General features: G+C 35.9%; 1 protein-coding gene across 2 annotated transcripts in view; it reads right to left on the bottom strand.

Moving 5' to 3' along the window:
- LOC5569255 (myelin transcription factor 1) overlaps positions 1-20,361 on the bottom strand; it is a 48,135-nt gene extending 27,774 nt beyond the window's left edge. For both annotated transcript variants that reach the window (XM_021845717.1, XM_001658348.2), the window contains exon 1: positions 19,519-20,361. The gene's annotated coding sequence lies outside the window, so the exon portion shown is untranslated. The remainder of the gene's footprint in view (positions 1-19,518) is intronic.
- Between the last annotated feature and the right edge of the window lie 1,448 nt (positions 20,362-21,809).

Below are 21,809 nucleotides of genomic sequence, written 5' to 3'. Positions count from 1 at the left end.
AGTTGACTAATCAATTATGTTGCGATGGGAATTCAGCTTGTCGCGTTTGTTATTTGGACGCTGGTACAGAAACCCGTTCTCCAATGTTTTGCTCTACAGACACTCGAAAACTTTTAGTTCAGACGCTTACAAAGTACGGATACAAAAACAATAATTTACATACAACACGTATTTGACGTTTCGTTTTAAATTACATTATAAAAATTGCATCATATAAATTGTATACAAGTTGGTATCATCTCACTTCTACGCAGGGTATTTATAGTGCCATTCGTTATTAGCGAAACAAACTGACTTCCTAAATACAGGAAGCAGCAAATTTCTGAACGATTTTATTTTAATTCATGAGTGAAGGTTTCTCTTGATGAATTTTTCGATAAACCAGATTATTTTTCAACAAGAATTTACGGCCTTTTCACGAAAAAGAGATAGAATTTTAAAACAAACTGATTGTGTAAATTCCTTTATAAATATCTCTAAGCATAACTGAAGATATTCAATGATACCCAAAAACTGCACTGAATAAAAAAAATCCTCAATTGTTTCTCGAAAAATTCTCCCGTAAGGTTTCTATACGAGTGAAAAAAGAATATCTGAAAATGTGTATGATAGTCTAAAGAAGAATTTCTGAAAGTGCTGAAAAATATAAAGCAATTTGCGTTAAATAAAATCTGTCATGAGCTCTTCGAGGAATTCCTAGAAGAATCCCATAAAAAATATCTTGAGAAGTATGTAAACTGATTCCCGGAGGTATTCTTGGATTTTGTGGAGGTATCTCTAAAACTTTTACTGTTTTCATTCATATTCCGAACACATAAGGCCAACCGTGACATCAAATGCGCCTCATGAGCATATATTAAATGATTTTTGTGAAAATTTCAATTTCTTCGCAAAGTCTGACTGTTAGCAGTTGGGTGTGCCGATAAAAATGTTTATTTGAACTTGTTTAGTATTATTTTTACGTAAAAGTATACAACAACATTTTGATTTAAATGCCGAACACTGTGTTCATTCTGTCTCATATTCCGAACACCTTGATTCGAATACCAAACAGCACGAATAAATCAAATTCAAATGAATAACTTCGCAAATTAATTCATTTGAGCTAGTTCTACTGGTCAAGAACTAGAGAATCATCACTATTTCCGAGATATAAAACGGATTGGAAGACGTTAAAATTGAATTGCAATTGACTGCCATTTCCTGGTAATTTGATGAAATATTTCAGCGAAACATTTCAACCAAATCGCCATACAATAACCGAGTGTTCGGAATATGAGACAAAACGGTACTTTTCGTAAAACCTTTTCTTGCTTTATCAAGGTAACAAGTAATCTTGCTGTCAACATCCTTCAAGCTGCATACATTTTTTTTGAAGGATTCCTTGCAAGAGCTTTCAAAGCCTGCTAATGATCATTGGCAGGAGTTTGAATTCACCGCGAAAAAAAACAATACTTTGCGATTCTCAACGATCAATTTTGTGTCTCCAGTTAATTTGGGGTTGCTGAATCTAATTTCATTCTCAGAAATAATTCAGCACGTCAGAATTTCACGCTACATCTCGCATTTTATTGATTTTATTGAAGTATACATGAAATTTAGGATATGATTTATCAAACCTTTAAATGATCCAATCCACCATGCAACAGAACTTCAGCTTCCATTTTAGAAATAGTTTGGTTGAAATTATTCGATTAAATAAGAATTATATTGAACAAAGTTTATCTAAACTATCAAAAAATAACTTTTGAAAGTCGAAAATATTTTGAATGTTGTTGTTAAAAAAATGAGGTATGCATTCTATGGCAAAAAAAGTAAATAAATTGCCATACAAGCTGATAAACTTGCATGCAAGTTTTCTAAAATCGTCAAATACAAGACAATGCTTTTAATTGATACACAATAACAAAATCACCATAACGTTTGTATTAAAATGGAATCGGTGTTTTATAACCAGAGCAACTATATCCATAAAAAAAAAGATTAGAAATCGGTTGAGCTGTTCAAAAGTTATGATTTTTTTTAAACATTACAAATCTAATGCGCTGAGATCTACAGTGTGAGCCGATGAAAAATGACTGATTTTTTATTTTCAAAAAAATATATCTCAAAAACTAAAAAAACATGCATCGCTGAAAATTTGACAGTTAACGTAAAATTTTCTGAACTTTTAAGAAAAAATGGTCCCGAGGCCTTCAAAACACGAAAAAACGGAAACTATTAAGTTTTTTCGTATAAAAAACACATTTTTTGTGAAATTTTATATTTTTCCCGAAAAGTCAAAATCTTTAGCCTTCATTTCGTCCAAAACGATTGAAAATCGGTCTAACGGTTCAAAAGTTATAATTTTTTTTTAAATAACAATTTTGCAAAATCGCGATTTTTTTGGTCACCCTATTTCGGAAATGGTCACCCTAATAAAAAAATCCAAAAATATGTGTATCCTTATTTCGGATAAGGAACAAAATAGCAAATTTTCACGGAATTCGGAGACCCACTAGATCGGTTTTTCATGGAATGGCTAACTAACAAAAAATAAAGAAAGAAAAAATAATTGGAAATATTTTTGGCCAGCTAGATTGTCCAAATGCCCCATAGTGCGGCGCATGCAAGGGTTCTGCTCTAAAGCAACCCAACCAACCAACCAACCAACCGATGAAGCTGATGAAGGGGCGAACACGGAAGGAAAAATAGTGACGATGACAGTAAAGAGCACTTGTGACATTCATAATTTTTATTGATTGTACGGACGATAAAGTAGACGAGTGAGAGTCCTTGCTCGGGCAAACTTCAGAGTTTCACGCGGTGATGGCGCTTCAGATCATATGTAGAAGGTGGGCTGCTGTCTGTCTGTCTGTCTGCTGGGATGGCTTCATTCGAATGCAGCGGTGAACAAGTGTATTTTTTCCTGTTTTCCTTTTTTTATCGAGTCAAAAGGAAAGGTGGATTTGGCCTGTTTCCTGTCTCGGGACATTTTTCTCGGTATGTAATCGCATTGTTATACATTTATTCATGGGTGCATGTTGCGAAGTGGATTTCGATAAAGAGTTCCGTGAATAAGTGTGATTTAGTGAAATGTATTCTGGGTGGTTATTGAGAGTAGCTTGCAATTTATTGCGAATGATTTACGGCTGTTTATCATTGTTCGAGGAGTTTTCCGAGGATACGTCTTGCGAAGAGTGCAATTGAGTCTCCTATTACACGGTGTGTGAGTTATGAGGGAGGAATGTTGGTGCGTAATAATTAATGCTTCTAGAGACCGAAAATACTTCTGCATCTTCACAATCACCACGGAAAGGATATGTATTAGTGTGGGAGGAATTTGGAGTCACTTTTTGTCGGTGATACGATCCATGCAAAAGGAAGAAATCTATGACTGTTCATTAAAACTAGTTTTGCATTTTTTCCTCGTGGTGCAATGATATTTGTAGAGATTAAAAAAGTACGTCGACATTCATAATGTCAAACTATACAAAGCTTTGATTCAGTAATTACGAAAAAAACAATTGTATAAATTGTAAAAAAACGGAATAATAGCTTATCTCGACACCTGCAGTTACCAACCATCCATATTTTATTTTAAAATAACGTTAAAATAACGAAACATCAAAATCATTCTGAACCTTAATTTAAGTTATGAGTGGGTTGAAACACTTAAAGTTGTAATAAGCACAATTGTAGTCTACTGTTAAGATTTGTGGTTTTAAAATTCAATGACATTTTTCGTTTTATTTTTAAATGTTAACATTAGATTTTATTTGAATCCCTAATCTTGAGAATTTTTGGCTTCTTTTACTAAAGTTTAATTTTCTCAATTCTTAGCCTACATATAATTTTTATCATTCTTCGGGTTTTTAATCGTAATCTTTCCAACCAAAAATTAATGCACAGCTCCAGTGAGGTTCGTGTCAAACAACGATTAATGTACCATGTTTTTCCACACTCCTCTGTTTACGGGCCAATTTCAGTGTTTTCAGTGCCAAAACACATGTTTCCCTCTGCAAACCACCATGTCTTAATAAGCAGTTCCGTTTATAGTAATTTCCCACGGATTGTGTCATTGACGACAATCATAAAACACAATGTACCCATTTCACCCGAATGTCGTCAACCTGTCAGCCGGTACCATGCTAGCGAGTGATCCATAGGCCCTGCAACCAAGAGTGACGTTTGATGGGCAAGCATCCAGTATTGCAATGTCACGACAGGAACATGCTGCCACCGCCAAAGAACACGCACGAGGTCTTACAATTTTCACTTGTCCTGCTCGTTGACAGCCGTGAGGCAGTCACGGTAAATGTTCCCAACTGTGACAATGCGCTTTCAACGTTGATCCCCGTATACCATAAGGCGAATTAGGCTCGAAGAAAGTTCTCGTAGATGCCTTTGGTTCTGAGGCAGTATTTTTTCTAAGGAAATTAATGTAACGCAAGTAGGCTTATACATCAGCATAGTGTGGCGTAGGGTATGAGAGTAAACTGTGCTTTTAATCCAATGGAAACAAAAAGCCAAAAAGGGTGCCTTAGCCTACGATTGTAACGATTAGCACCGAGTACAAGTATGCCCATGAGCAATAAGGGCCCCGTCGGCGACCAACAACTCCCCCATCTTCAAAAGCCAACCCGGCCGGTCGAGGTTTACGTGATGACATGCAAGGCTTTGCCCGTGGAGGCTAAACTGTGAGGACAGGCACAGAGTAGAAGGGGGCCAACGCGACGGCAAAATTTCTTCTTCCCTAATTCATTGCTCTAGTAGTCGGTTGGTCGATTTCCCCGCCACGGAACGGATGGCTGTCTTAAGGCCGTCGCTTTGTGGCAGTCGGCAGTTGATTGAGCTTGATAAAGAAATTGAACCGCTTATACCGATTTCCGGAAGGAAATTGGAATTTGAGCCCCGGTTGGTGTGTGCATATGAATGGCAATCCGGAAGCAATACCCGGCACAGGAAGCTTCAATCAATTTCGGAACGTTCGATTTGTGTTGCTGTTGCAATTTCTTCGGAGGAGTATTTGGAACTGCGAGGCACGCAAGTGGTGCGTGATCGGATCTATGTTGATCGAAATAAGAAATATTTCGCATGTGCACCATGTGATTCTACCCGAATAATGACATTTCTTCTATTCTTCTATTCTGAAAAAAAATAACTGAATAAATTGAAGATATCCATAATAAATGAAAGAGTCTCCGAAATTTTTAAGACCTTTTTTTTTTGAAATCCTTCCAATATTAACAAATTTCTGACGGGATTGTGTATTGATTTCAAAGTTATAATAACAATAGGTTTTGACAAATTTCCAGTAAATTTTATAATTGAATCATTTTTGACGACATGATCGTGAGCAAATGATTTTGCATCGAAACTCATGCGTGAGTGTTGCGAAGCAGATCTCAAATGAGTTTGCTCTCGCGTGAGAACTTGATGATGGAAATTTGAGTGTGAGTCTTCTTTTTCTTGGCGTTAACGTCCTCATTGGGACAGAGCTTGCTTCTCAGCTTAGTGTTCTTATGAGCACTTCCACAGTTATTAACTGAGAGTTTTCTTTGGCAAAAATGCCATTTTTGCATTCGTATATCGTGTGACAGATACGATTATACTTTATGCCTAGGGAAGTCAAGGGAATTTTCATCACGAAAAGATCCTGGACCGACCGGGAATCGAACCCAGACGCCTTCACAGGATGGCTTTGATTTATAGCCGTGGACTCTAACCTCTCGGCTAAGGAAGGCCCCTGAGTGAGAGTATACCAATACTGATTCTATGATATTTTTTATTAAAATTTGTTCAGGTACCTAGAGTATTTCAAACAGTGAATTATGGGGAAAATCAAGAAACCTCAGATTCAATTGACCTGTGTTTCAAACGCCAAATGTTCTGACGAGATTTCTCAAAATTGCGATATCTCCACTCTTTTAGATGATATTTGACGAAATATATTTTATGCATGCGATTTTTGGCCCTTGAATAGGTTACAATGACTGATTACTATGAACCCGAATAAGAATAGCTGGGGAGGATTCCTATGCTTGTAGAATGGAACAAAGCGCAAAGAAGAATGATAGAAAGAACAAAGAACACAGAAGAATTAAGGTGGGGTTGGTTAAACAGGGGGGAGGGTGTAACTGATGATATTATATTAGAATCAACTATGGAGCCGTGAAAATATCTCGGTTGGATGTATGAGATGTGATTATATGCAAGTTAAACACTCATTAAGTATTTTAGAATGTCCGTTTGATATAACTCCAGCAATTGCTTTTATAATCTGAAAGAAATTACAGAGGGGCCCAAATCCATACAGGCTCAAAATCCGTACACGTCATACAAATAGAAGAAGTTTTATATGAAGTGGAAGGGTTTAGATTCATTTCTTAGGTGTTCGCATTTTGATCCCACACGATATATCCTTATTAGGTAAATCTATAAACGATTTTTGCTTTCCAGCAATAACACTTCTTGTCAGAATTTCCACATGAATTTCTGGATTATGATGCCATTTCAGCAATTAATTGCGTTTGGAGTTCCAATACTTCACTTTCGCCACAACACCTTCAACATAACTTCGGACAAACGAAAATGCAGATGAAGTTCAACACATCGTTCTACATCTGTATTTGAAATCGATGTGTATAAACAACAGCAGAAGGAAAAAAAATCGGTAGTCAAAATTCAAATTAGTGCACGAGCTTCTATAGGGTGCAATAGATAAAGCACTTCAGGTTGAAAACCTCTCAAATAAAACCAAAATTAAGTCGTCACAGTTCTGAAACATATTTTTTAGGACAGAGCTACATGAAGGAATTTTCACAGGATGTCCTATGTATATATAAATAATTATATAAATAAGTTATGAATTCAATAGATATTGCGTGAGACTGAATTTCCAGGATGTAAATTTTGCAACGGTTCTTTTCGATAAATTGCTATCATCATTCAAAAAAAAAACAACCAAACGATTATTGAACTAAAGCAGTAAAGTGACGTGCATTTATCTTTATTCAGCAGGAGAATAATGATGAAACTTCGCATGGAATTAAGGACATTTTAGCTGTTATTGAAATATTTCCATAAAGTCCAATAAAGTTGCAATAAGTTCCAATATAATCGTATACATGGGTCGAAAACTAGAGATGGTTAAAAAATTGGTGCTCTACTCCTACTTGAAAAAAATTGCTCGATATATTTCTGAAGTAGGTAATATTAAATAGAAGTCAAGGGGTCGGACCTGGTGTAGTGGTTAGAACATCGAATCCCATCCCCGAGATAGTCACTAAAAATTTCAGTGGTGACATCCTTCGGAAGGGAAGTAAACCCGTTGGTCCCGAGATGAACTAGCCCATAGCTAAAGAGCTGAAAATCTCGTTAATAAAGATTGAGAAAAAAAATGAAGTCAATAAATATAATCATCGTTTTCTAGATTCCTCAGTTACGCTCAAGACATCACTAGTTTCACCCTGCCACCTGTTTAACCCACCACACCTTACCTTCTTCTGTGTTCTTTGTTCTTTCTCTCATTCTTCTTTGCTCTTTGTTCCATTCTACTAGCATAGGAGTTCTCCCCAGCTTTTCATATGCTTATTCGGGTTCATATTAATCAGTCAGAGTAACCTATTCAAGGGCCAAAAATCGCATGCATAATATATATTTCGTCAAATATCATCTAAAGGAGTGGAGATATCGCAATTTTGAGGTGATTTTTTGTCCTTAAGGGTCTTAAAATCACCAAAACAAGCTGAAAAGCATACCAAAATTTTTCAGAGGTCACTAAAATGGGAAAACTGCACTTACGCCCTTTGCGCCACCTCTAAACCTTCACCAAAAATTCTCATTTTTTCACAGAATGTTATTTTGGTACCGATGATCATTTTCCACTTTGTAAATCCTGACTACGGAAGATTTTTGTGAAATAAGCCCCACCGTAATGTCCGAAGTGCTGCAAAAACATTTCCAAAAAATTTTTAACAAGTCTGTCTTTGTGAATCGATAGAGAATTGAGCAGCGCATAAGTATAAATAGACAAACACGTAATTTTCTGCTGATGACCAAGAAAATAACAAAAGAAGCGTGGCATTGGCTTAGACTGCCGGGAATATGTAAATTCCCCTAAATTTATATGAATTTTTTCTCAAGAAAATCGCCAAAAACGATAAAAAGGTATAAAACACCCCTATTTCATAGTACCAAATCAGGTATCAGAACTTTGGCTCAAGTGGCACGTTTTCCTCAAAATGGGAGATTTGTGCCTCGCGACTTATAAAGCCTTTTTCATCATTTACCTGATGCAAAAGAAACATTTGACACCTTAGGGGCATTGCAGGTCACTAGCTTATCGCTTTTGAAATATTTTCCATAATTCAAAACTGAATATATATGATCACTGACCTTCAACGTCATATTTGAACGAATAGTAACATGATATAGAGTTTTCGTCTATAGTAGAGTTTTGAACCGTAATTTTACCGAATAATTTTATTGCAGTTCAATTGTCCAAAGTTGAACATATTACACGAATATTCTAAGATTGTTACTTGGGCAAGAATGCTTATCGTGTTTCGATTGTTCAAAATGAACTTGCACATGGCATTGTTACACATGTTCTAGACATGATTGTTAGAAAAACTAATTCAGATAGGACAAGCAACATATTTTAAAAATAAATAACAGCGTCAATTATTTCATTTCAATTATATTGTAATCTGCATTTTTACACACTTCTTTCTTATAATGGATTACATTTGGAGTAGTAGCTCATTGCAAAATATATGATTTATTGTTATTCATTTCCTTTTCTTCATATTTTCGACTTACAAATGTGTTTTTCAAGCTTTTGGATAGACTTTCACATACAACTGGGTGAATGAATAGAAGATGCGATTCGCTTGTTGTGCAAGCAAGTTGACCGAAGCTTCGTCAATCATCAAAATAATTGAATGTTTACCATTGATTGGTGGACATATACGAGATACCTTCCAGAATCTGGTATCCAAATTTTTGTTCAATTTGGTAATCATGTTCATCACAATTTTGTGAGAATTTCGATCGAGTTTCGGTACCAATGGAGCCGAAAAAATTATTTTCCTCAACGGTTGAATTGGAACAAAAGCTTAAACATCAAATTCTGGAAGAATCATTTTGTCTGCTATTTGCTTAAGGGAACTAACTAGCCACTCTTTGCTATAGACATCGTTTGCCGAAAACCATGCCATTCCTTGAGAATATCCTGAGCCAGTAAAAGTTGCCTGAACTGCATCATCTGCATGCTTTTGTAGAATGGTGAAGAGCTGGGTCATCAAATCATTGAAGAAAATCTCATCGACATAGCCTCTCGAAAGCTTGACCACCAATTTCAAAGAAGTTGATAGATCCTGCTTAGTGCGAGACTTTTTGTCATGATTAGAAGCTGGTGAATTGACACGCTTGCTGGAAAGCACAGGCAAAGGGTCCGCAGCATTGGTTTGGGTAGCCTTTTCACTCGCGGTGAACATCAATAGATCATCTTTCGAATCCATTCCTGTAGGTTCCGGACATATTAGTTCAAATTGTGGTACTAAATTTCATTTACTTACCTTTAAGTTTGATACCAAGTGTAGGAGAAAATATTATCAATACAACTGTCTCAAACTTCGTCCGTTTGAAACAAAATGATTCTACTTGATCACTTTGCGAGTAAACAATAGTATGCAAAAACACGACACAGTGGCAACTGCAAGTCACACAGTGAAAGCTTTGTCTGCCGTACTTCATCAGAAGCGGCGATAGATATTTTCTATACAATTGAGTTATGTGTTAGATTTTATAGCAAGAGAACTCATCACTGATTCGAAGTGATGTATGCATATCAGCATGCATTTATTATTGTTACGTAGTTACGCGAAGTGGGTAAGGCAGGTAGAACATGTATTACGCACAAAACACCTGGGAGACAGTCAAAGGATTGTCCTACTCATGATTCAACAAATAAAACAATAGAGACTATTATGTATCTGTTCAATATCCATACAAACTCGATCAAGGTTGTGCTTATTGGAGGATGGAAGACATAATCGGGGCTTTCATTGTTTTATCATACCAGTGAAGCGTGACATATTTTTTTCATGAACCCAAAAGTTCTGATTCGTTTGAGAATATATTGGGAAAATAACCGTTAGAAAAACTAATGAAGCTATTCTCATGGTATTTCTGAACGAATCAATGTATGGTTTATAAAAAAATCTACCGTTGACTTTGTATATGTTCTGGGACAAATTGCAGTGACCATTTCTGGAACTTATTCTTGAGAAGTTCCTGAAACATCCATTGAAAATTATCAGAAAGTGTCGGGAATTGTGTAAGTCATTTTTATTTTGAAAATGACAGAAATGAAACCAAAACGATTTCATACAGTTTAATAAAAAAAAAAACAAGTATTAAATGGGAATCGAACCGAGACCAAACCCACAGGAAAGACCTACGCCCCTTACATTGAGGCTTTTGGTACACTTGAAGTTAAGGATGATACAAACTTAACTGGTTCTACTTATTTTCATCCCATTTGAACATGGGCTTGGTGTTCTTCAAATTTCTTCCGCGTCTGAGCTGTTAATCATGACGTTACAGTTAGTGATGTAAATAAACGACAAACTGACTCGTTCTTGGTAAATATTCTTTATACAATGAAGCACAATTATATAATGTCCTGCGATCATAACAATCTATTATACAATTTTGTCATAATGATGAATGTAGCTAAAATTGTGCTCTAGTTATTACAACATTGTAATAAGATTTATAATGACTTTTAGTAACATGATGTGTAATTAAAAAATTCTGTTATAATAGTGTTTTGTATAAATTGAAAAATTATTCTTTATTATATAGAGAAAAAATAGTGTTATGTATAAATGAAAAAAATATTCTATAAATTATTAAAATAATCGAATTACATGTCACTTTAAAATTTTCATCAAAATGATTCGAGTATGTCTAGGAGTGTGCGGCCATTACTTCGTCACGCTAGAATATGCTATACATTTTATGTGACACAAACACTGACAACTGTTGGAAAAACGTTTGCTTGATCTTATTGATGCGTATGTTTTTCAGAACTTTTGTGAAATACATTTTTACTAATATACAGTCAGAAACTATCTGATTCAGCTGATTTTTTGAACTTATTGCCTGTATAAAACTGCAGAAGCTTTGTGTGAAGTATTTTAAGTGTACATCTTGAAAATGTTTTTTTTTTTTTTTGCGAGACAACGATTAGCACTGGTAGAAAAATGTGTTTAAATTGAATGACCAGGATGTTGGAGACCGTACCCCTTAGATTGAAACAACTTTGGCATGTATCGATGCCGACACGGTTTTGATGATTTTTTTCACCCACTTCCGTTCAAATATATGCAGTAGATAGATATGATTCCGACTGAATTCAGTTCCAATTTACACAAGGAAAGAAGGTTTGTTCACTTTGTACAACAGCTTTCCTCACGATTGTGTGCAAAAATAAATTCTTTTAACAAAAACCGATTTTATGATTAAACAACATCGTACGAGTTAACTTTTAACGGAGGTTCGTAAATTTAATCAGTTCGTAAAACAAGAAGGCTAAATTCGTTAAACGAGGTTTTTCCTTTTGGAGTTCACTTATAAGAAATAAATTTGTATTATTTCGAGAATTTTGTTTTCAGTATCCTGATTTATTCAGTTATTAATCAGGCTAAAATGGCTCGTATAAACTCCTTGGAGTATATAATTCTACATGAATAAATGGAGATGAATTTATCATTTCTTAGTAAAAGCATATCTCACAATACTGGACACAAAGAGATTGTTATATTTCGAAGAACAATACGTATCGTAAAGGTCCCATTTTTTGGTACCAAAAAGAGTGCAACAGTTTTTATTGGTCCTCCAAGGACTTAATAGTACACAGGTCTAAGGATCTACAAGCATAAGCAGTTGAATATTTATGATTTATTTTCTATATAAATAAAATGAAGTGGTGTTTGTATGTCACGAAATAATTTGAGAACGGATGAACGAATTGACGTAAGTTTTTCACTGTTGCACTCGGCAAGGGATGCGATGCGATCGTGCAAGGAAATGGTTTGAAAAATTCTCTGAAATGATCGGGAAATCGGGGGAAGACTAATTTATCATTTTGTATGGGGGATTTCATGACGTTTAACAATAGCCTACTTGATGGCAAGACGAGGTTTGCCGGGACCAAACATGGTATTGCTTTGATTTGTATGGATGTTCTAGGTCCTTCAAGGATCTATAAGCGTAACCAGTGGTCTACTGATAGGTTTTGATTATATCACAGACCCTTAGCCATTTACATGAATAAACGGAGTACCTGTTTTATTCATACCGTTCCACAAGAACTCCATGGAGTACAGGCCTTGAGATCTATCAATTGTTTATTGATCGTTTTGAATTATTGAATATATCTCGTAACCCTTCGTATAAGTCGGAAAATTCGGAAAGTATCAGTTTTGAAAGAATGAACAACGACCTTAAAACTAAACATTACATACACTTTGCAATTGGATTGAATGGACAAATTGATGTGAAATTTGAGAAAAAGTTACACGTCTTCCCGGTGAGAATTGAGCTCACCACTCGTTTCACTCATTTACACTGATTTAAATATACGTTTTTTTCATTTTTGTGAAATGTAGTGTCACTAAGCTCTTCAACTTTCACTTCGTAAACATTTTTCAGGAAACACTACACTAACAGACACATTTGAATCCATTATAGTTAGCTAAACGTTGTGGGTGCGTTCGTTGGCGCAATCACAAAAATCACACTGCGAAGAAAAAGCATTCAACTATAACAACTTTTTCATTTTTGTTGTTATTTTTTATTTGGCAATGGTAACTAAATTATAAACGAATTGTAAATATTCATGTATATTTACAGAAGAAGCCAAAAATTTAAACTAACATATTAACATTCAATTTAGCTGTTAATTAATGAATATCAGAAGAGTGTCCGGATATTGATACCGTCCGGATTTTGATTCACCATGGTTAATTCTGGAATTACTTCTGAGATTACTCCTAAGATTGCCAAATAAATTATCCCAGAAATTGAGTAGCAAACTTCTAAAAAAAATCGATTCATTTTTCAGACACAACTCGTTTTTTTCAGAAATTATTGGTCTAGTTAATCCATAAGATATTTGATATTTAAATACTGGAGTACGATTAAACTTGAATTAAAATAAACGAAAACCGAATTTGGGTCGTTTTTAGTGTCGACGCTGAAGACGGCCTTACAGGTGAGGTTCATATACGCGTATCTGTCAAACAAAACTAACTCTATTGGAATTAAATGTTATAGCACTGAATTCGGTTTTCATTTATTTACATGTGTTTCACTGTACATCTTAAAGATTTATTATCATTGATTTAGTTCGAAAGTGATTAACAGATTGAGTTCTGAAGTTTATGAATTCTTATAAGGTTCTCTGAAAGAACTCCTAGACTCGAAAGATTGTATAAGTAAATTTCTTGGATAATTGAATAAATAAATATGAAATCAAATATTTGGATAGCATCCTGAAAGAATTCCCTGAAAACTAACGAGCGGAATCCCTGAAGAAATTTAAGTGGAAAGATTGGAGGAATTACTGGAATAATAACCGTCAGGCGGAGCTACTTTTGATTCAGCGGGCTACTTTGGACATATTATATTTGGATTTATTTACAGCATAAATATTGATCAGAGCAATTTTGTGTCTTCAGTGCTTTTATGAACCAAAATAAGCTATTCAACCAGGTAGGAACATTGTTTGGAACAACATCAACAATAACAAGATAATTATAAACCATATGAACGAGAAAACATTTCGAATAAGTCCAACTTAATATTTACAAGGTACACCACATTTGCTATAGAAATATTATTTGAATTTTTCACAATTCGAGGAAAGTTGTTGGGAGCATCACAAAACTATTAAATCGTCATGTTTCATAAAAATTGGTGATAGTTTTATGCTTAAAATTGTTGTTTTATAAACATAATTGATCGAAGGTACTAATTTTATGACTTATATTTCATAAGAAAAAGTGTTGGTTCATACATTTAATCGCATGAATAATAATTTTCTTACGGAACGAGTTCGTCTACCTCGGATCTTTGCTGACGGCTGACAACAATGTTAGTCGGGAAATACGAAGGAGCATCATCAGTGGAAGTCGTGCCTACTATGGGCTCCAGAAGAAACTGCGGTCGAGAAAGATTCACCCTCGCACCAAATGCACAATGTACAAAACGCTCATAAGACCGGTAGTTCTCTACGAGCATGAAACGTAGACGACACTCGAGGAAGACTTGCGAGCTCTTGAGGTTTTTCGAACGGTGAGTGCTAAGGACGATCTTCGGCGGCGTGCAGGAGAACGACGTGTGGCGACGAAGGATGAACCACGAGCTCGATCAACTCTACGGCAAACCCAGTATCCTGAAGGTAGCTAAAGCTGGAAGGATACGCTGGGCAGGGCATGCTGCAAGAATGCCAGACAACAGCCCTGTAAAGATGGTGTTCGCTGCGAATCCGGTCGGAACAAGAAGGCGTGAGGCGCAGCGAGCTTGGTGGATTGACCAGGTGCGCCAGGACCTGGAGAAAAGCGGCCATAAACCGAGTGAATTGGTGAAATATTGTTATCGCGGTTTTATCAAGCTAATTGGTGTAAAACCAAATATATAAATAACTAATTGGCTCCGTAACAGGTTCCGGGAGTTACGGAAAGTGGTTAATTCCAATAGTTGATGGCACTGAGCCTTGTGAAATATCATATCACCTAAATTTTCTTGAGCACCCATCATAAATGTCTGCAGTTATCTCAAATTAAATTGTGAACTAACTGGCCTCGTAGCAATTTCTAGGAGTCGTGGATAAATAATCAATTTAAATATTTGATGGGACTGAGTGTGGCTCATCAGTATTTTCAATTTAAAGATTACTTATCAAGGATTTCTTCAGTTATCCAAAATAACATAGGTCACTACACCACTGTAGAAAGTCAAAATTGTATAGAAAATTGATCAGAGATGTCCACAGTTATCGAAAATAACATTGGTCACTTAGTGGTTTCGAAAGTATTGGATAAATGACCAATTTAAACATTCAATGAAACCTAAACGTAGAGCTCATGAAACCTTTTAGAATTGTATAGATAATTCTTCAGAGATGTATTCAGTAATGATTAGTAATTTTGGCTACTTAGTGGTTCCGTTACATGTTTTAGGAGTTACGGACTAGTGGTCAATTCAAATGAATTCTACACATCAACATTTATAGATTTCATGAATTATTTATCGCGTATATTTCGAACTGAAAATTATAAATTTTGATGGTGCACTAACCTGCTCTGAGAATCACATAATCTATTTTTAGTAAAATTGTTTGATGTATTGCTATTTAAGAGATAACTCTTCGTTTGATGGTTTAACAGAAAACTTCCACAACTGTTTTTCATGGCTTCATCATGGTGTACTATATTGAGAAGGTGATATATTCCGAAAACTGACAGTAACTTGACTACGTCATTCCTATCCATCTCGAACAATGTTTTGAAAATAATGATCTAGTAGTCCGGATGGTATATGGTACGATAGGAGTGACGTCACATGTTTACAACCAGATTCGATGTTTACACCAGTAAAGAGCCTGCCTTGTTAATTTTTATGCCGTGGGCTTCATGTGCTTCCAGAATACTTTGATCAGAATGTTATATTCAATGATAGAATGATTCTCAATCCTGCGGTAGAACTTGAACAGCTTCGATAGAACTCTGCCGCTACCGTACAAAGGAAAATTCTCGACATATCCGCTATATTATAGTCCTTACGGCATGGCTAATAAGGGAATATTTAGATGATTTTACTTATTTATTATCAGCTTGGTTCTCCATAAAATTCTGTAATATTTGATAGTTATGATGATTTTGTTCTGTCAAAAATATTAAAATTGATCGCATTTTTATGTTTACGTTTGTTTCACGTGTTTCCAATTGATAAAAACTTTTCAAAAGGGCGTAGTTGCTTTGACACACCTTTCATCAAAATTGGCGATCACATTTGATGGGAGCAGCCAAGTACTGCAATTTTTCCGAATTTCTGCAAACAGTTCATGGAGCACCAGGTGATCAATATTGCTTCAGACAAGTTAGCTGGTGATTTTTCCCATAAGTCATGTTCATTTTGATATTGACCTTGGCACATACACCAAATGTTGTATGAGACAACGGCAGATATTTGTGATAGCACCTCAAAAAAAAATCTATCAACTATTTTATTGACCTTTTTGGTCAATGATACCCAAGATAACTGTTGATATTTTTGATAAATTCTAACTAGAATTATAACCATTATGATACTCCGCACTGCTCAGCTCTATGAAATATTTGAATTGATCACTTTTTCGGGAATCCCGGAACCTGATACGGAACCACTAGGTGGCCAATGTTGCTTAGGCAGCTTAATATATGCCTGATGACTTCTCTATTGAATTCTGCAAATCCTTATGTTTCTTACGGTTACGGTTTAATTCTATCAAATGTTTGAATTTGACACTTATCAGGGAGTTCCTGAACCGCTAGGGCCCAACGTTTCTTACATAACTGAAGATTTCTTTGCTGAGTTCTTTATACAATTCTGCAAAGATCTATAGTTCTATCTAATTATCCACTTATTCGGAAACCATAGAGCCTATTTCAGAACCTTAAGGTGGCCAGTATTACTTTAGATATCTAATGATTTACCTTAGGAATTCTCCATGTGGTCTGAAAATTGGGATACATGGCTTGGTTTTAATTTTTGGTACTGATACGGCAATCCGCGAACATGTTACGGAACCATTAGGTGGTCAATGTTGCTTTACATAACTTAACACTTTTCTGATAAATTCTCTATGTAATTCTACAAATTTCTAAATGCAACATGGCTTAGTTCGATCAAATGTTTGATTTTGGCACTTATCCGAGAATCCTGTGGCCTGTTACGGAACCACTAGGCTAATGTTTCTTTAGATAACTGAGGATATCTCTTATGAATTCTGTATGAAATTCTGAAAATTTAGAAAATTTAGATAGGTTACATGATATGGTTCTATCAAATAAATGAATTGGCCCCCCAGGGAACCCAAGAATCTGCCATGGGAACCCATAGGGACAATGTTGCCATACTTAGATAGCAACGTTTTGGATCAATTTGTTATAAAATTCTGCAAGTTTTGATGTACAACCCAATTATTGGTTCAACCGAAAAAAAAGTTGGCCACTATTCCAGATGCCCTGGGAACCGTTCAATGACCTCCGGAATTGGTCTTTTGGCCACTTGGTAACCAGTAGTGCTTCGAAGAATTTATTAGTTGATTAGATACAATTTTTAATGCATTTTAGACCAAATTCTATGTTTCACAATTCACAACAAATGTATTTTACTCTTGAAAAAATCGCCAAACCTTGGTCCCTTTGACACCGATTCTAAACGACCAATTCCAACCAAACCAAGATTTTTAGTTAGATTCTCAAAAGCCTTGACGATAATTTTGAGTACAAAAACATTTACATTTGGTAAAAAACGACTGCAAAAGTCGTAGGTCTAAACCGGGTCAATATGACCCGAACACCTTAAACGTAACTTTTATTGAACACCTTAGGAAGGTTAATTTTCGCAGGACCTGGTAGGAACATAGTTCGTTGAAGGTAACTTAAACAATCAAGCATTCATAATTGATAATTTTTTTTGAAAGGAACTAAAGTATATTTATCATTGAGAAAACTTCAAAAACATCAAAATAGACGATACTCCATAGAATTATTACTTAAAATTTATGAGAAAAATATCATTTTACCAAAGAATTGTACTAATTACTATAAATGTCCAAAGTAACCACTTTTTGGTCCTGACGGTCCTTTATTTTTTGCTATGAATGTATTTTTTTTTTTTTCATATTTTGTACATTTGTTAATATATACAACTCAGATATATGCAAGTATAATCCTAATCTACCTAAAACACGTAGAGTTAAAAAATCTCAAAGTTGAAGAATGTTGAAATAATGTCAAAAGAAGTACCGTACTGACGGAACTATTTTGTGTAAGATCTTAAATGAACTTTTGAACAAGTCATTATGACTTGTTTTACTGGAGAACATACTCGAGAAATTCTTTAGAAGAACTGCAGGATTAGTCTTTGTATAAATTGTTGGATATTCAAAGCCAAATTTTTGGAAGTTCTTTCGTGAAGAATACCAAAATCGAATTTATTGAGCAATCTTTGGAAGATTCATTAAACATATCTCGAATAATCTGGTGAATTCATGACGGAATCCATATGAAAATACATGGAAGGGTAACTGGAGAAATTTGCATAGGAATTATTGTAGATCTTTCTTAAAAAAAAAAAACCCTAAAAATCTTCAAAATATGTAGAATGATTCTTTGTGGAATTCTATGGATAATTTCATTGATCTTTGAAAGATCTGGAGTAAATCCAAAAATCGTCTTCTTGATGCTACAACTAGATAACTCGATAATCTGAATTTCGAACTATTCAACATTGAAAGTTGGACCGTTTCACAAGGTGATGAATAATCACAGATAATATGATTAAAAAGTAATATTTGACTTGTTTACTTTGAATCGCACGCCTATGATCTGTGAATATCTGGCAAATTTAATTAAGATTTTGAACTCTAAAAATCGAAAGTTCGAGTTATCTGGTTGTAGCATTCAGGGGACGAGATAGTCTCTAGGAAAAGTTTTACAGCAATTCTTGTGGAAATTACAGGAGGAAAAAGCACGGGAGAGCTCAATGATTTGCTGGAGTTTGAAAAAAATCTGGGAAGCTTGGTGGAGAAATCATATGATGAACTTCTAGAGGGATCTCTGTAGGAGTCCCTGAAATTCCTGATGCTTTTCTTCGAGGAATCTAAGAAACTTCCTGAATAACCTGTGAAATAGTCTCGTATAAGGTCTGAAGCTTTCTGTGGAAGCTATATAATTAGACAGCAGGATTTAGTGCAAGCAGTATAAAGAAAAAATACTCTAGAGGCCATTTTGGATGAAATAGAGACTTGAGAAACCTTCCATCGAAACTAGAGACTTTTTTGAAACTTGCTTTAAAATAGAGAAAAGGTTTTAGAAAAATGACCTGCTACCAGTACTGCGGATAAGGAAGTTGAGTGTAAACTCTGCAAACAATCTGGCAGGAATACTCTTGCAAGTACCTGTAAGTTCATTGTGTTAGTCGCAGGCTAACACGGTCCAAACGTTCGAGATTTCTTTATAAAAAATCTAACAAGTTGTTATTAACAGTCGATAGTCAACTTCCAATGTATATTTCAAAGTGATAGCGAATTATGCTATCACTATATCCAAATATGTTATCTCTTTGATGGAATTCAGTCACAGATTAGATTGAACTTGAGCATATTGAGAGTTACATATGTTTAAAGAGAAAAAATATACTATACGTACTATATTTCACTGAACATTCTATTATTGACACTCATAAACAACTTACCTTAAATTCAAACTATCACGTATCCACCCTATCTTCACTTTATCATCCACTTCTATTGCCACTATCCCAATCTCGTGGTTTTTACACCAAACTCAACTATTTTTCAACAAATGATACCACAAAGCCAGACACTTCCTTATTCTTTTCGTTGTTCGAACTTCGCCAGGATAACTCTTCTTGCACAACTTGTTCTAGTCTAATTCATTGCTCATTTCAATTTTGGGTAACAATTTACAGCGAACGCACTGCAAAACATTCAGAGCACTGTTTTACATGTCGTAAATTTTCCTTTAGCAGATCGTCCTTCAATCGAAACTTTTTCGCCCAATGGGGGGTGGAATGCAGCCCGTTGCAGTTGACTTGTAAAACTTTCCGTTCCCGCGCGTAATTGTTGTTGGCCCACAACAACTCCTCGCAAGATTAGCACCACGTCTTCAGACTTCAATGCCGCCTGTCGATGGCGGGCAGCCAAAAATAATTGTCTTTTTTTTGCTTACACTCACTGCTGCACCAAACTTTTCCCCCTAGTTCACTCGGAAACCGGTAGTGCTATATTTGTCGAAACTTTTCCCTCGCGGAACCTGGCCAAAAGTTTGGGTGAGTTTTTGAAAACTTTTCGGTTGTGTGCAGTTTTGCCACCCAAAGTCAAAAGTTTTTCACTTCTCGAAGAGGGAAACTTTGCCGCTGCCGCTGATGAAAACTTTGTTGTTGGGGTAAACTTTTGGGGCACACTCTCACTCACAGCAAAGGCAGGACCGAAGCAGAACCCTGAACGGCGACGGGACCACGCTGAAAACTCATCTTTACCTTCACTGGGTTTACAACGTACTGACGACGGAATTCCCTCCGAACCGGCGGAAAACGGGTAATTGTGCAGCCCGGTGGATGTGTGTTTGTATGTGTGTGCACTCACACATGGAAAGCAACCTGCAAAGGGACACTTGCTTCGTCCAGCGCTGTTACAAACCGCGCCTGGATGTAGGCTTCCGGCGGGTGTGTTGGTGAATGAATTCAGGCTTGCAGGAACAAGGTGCTGCTGCAGCTACTGAATCAGGAGAGTGCAACCACCTAGCCTTCTTAGCGAGCAAGCGAGATGGCGTGATGTTCCACTTTTCCACGTGGGAGGGTTGGAAGGACGCGTGCGCTTTGCAGCTTTTCCGCTTTTCCGCTCTGTGTCTTCGGAAGGCACCGACGGACAGTGGAATTCATCCAAGGGATCCGCCTTATGACTGAAGTGGTCCGGCATGTGAAGGATTGCATCCCGTCACAGCCCGAAAGCAACGGTAATTTTTTTTTTATATTTATTTTTTATCAGTGAACCAGTCAGCACTCAGCGGGGACGTAAGATATGGACGAGAAGCTTTCCACCGGGGGGACCGCAGCGCAACATCGCAATCATGACACAGGGAAAAATGATTTTGTTCATAACAAATTATAAACAGTTTTTCATTCGGTTTCAAGAGCCTTTTTCGAAGCATTGTGAACTATCTTTGCGTTCTGTTCCGGTCGGATAGCAAGCGTAATTTAATTACAGGAGGTACTTCGCGGAAACGAAGCAAGAAAAGCTCTCATGCAGAGTTGCGCTGGATGGATTACTGCATTTTACAATGCGTAATTTAATTGTTGGTTACCATGTTTTTGTCGTAGCAAAATAGTAGTGTTACAAACCGTGAAGGGAAATGCAATTTGTTTTCGTCAAGTTTGTTTTCTAAAATATTGCCATTGCTAATCAATTGAATGTAGTAAAATCAGTACGACAGTGAACTACATTGCCTCATATACCGATATTTTGCAACATACACTCCCGTGCATAAGTTTGGGTTCACCCCCTAAAAAACATGCAAAAGTGTTCAGTCCATATCTCTGTGATTACAAGTCCAATTCTAACCCTTTAAGCCGCATTCGAAAGGAAAAGGGTTATTCTTACTTCATATGTAATTTTCCAAAAACATTCTTTGAACTTTGTATACAAAATATGTACTTAAAGTTGTGACATTTTTCAAAAAACACGCTGAAAAAACATTACTAATTTCCTCAGCATTGGATCGATCAAAATTTTAAAACAAGGTGTCTTTAGAATCGCGTAATCCTATATTCTTTGAAGAGCACTCATGAAATTTTTGAGGAAAAATCTGAAAAGTATTCAAAATAAATAAAACAATCAGTCAAGTCATCGTGAAAAAGTTTGGGTTCGCCTGACCTTACTTAAATCTGTGAAATCTCAAACCAATCATGTACGCGGCATTATTTGCGCTCAAAAAAGCTTTAAACTATTAAAATCGGTTGAAAAA

The sequence above is a fragment of the Aedes aegypti genome, chromosome 1, assembly GCF_002204515.2.
Source record: "Aedes aegypti strain LVP_AGWG chromosome 1, AaegL5.0 Primary Assembly, whole genome shotgun sequence".
NCBI lineage: Eukaryota > Metazoa > Arthropoda > Insecta > Diptera > Culicidae > Aedes > Aedes aegypti.
Note: the sequence above shows the minus strand (reverse complement) of the source record. Positions and strands in the feature narration are given on the sequence as shown.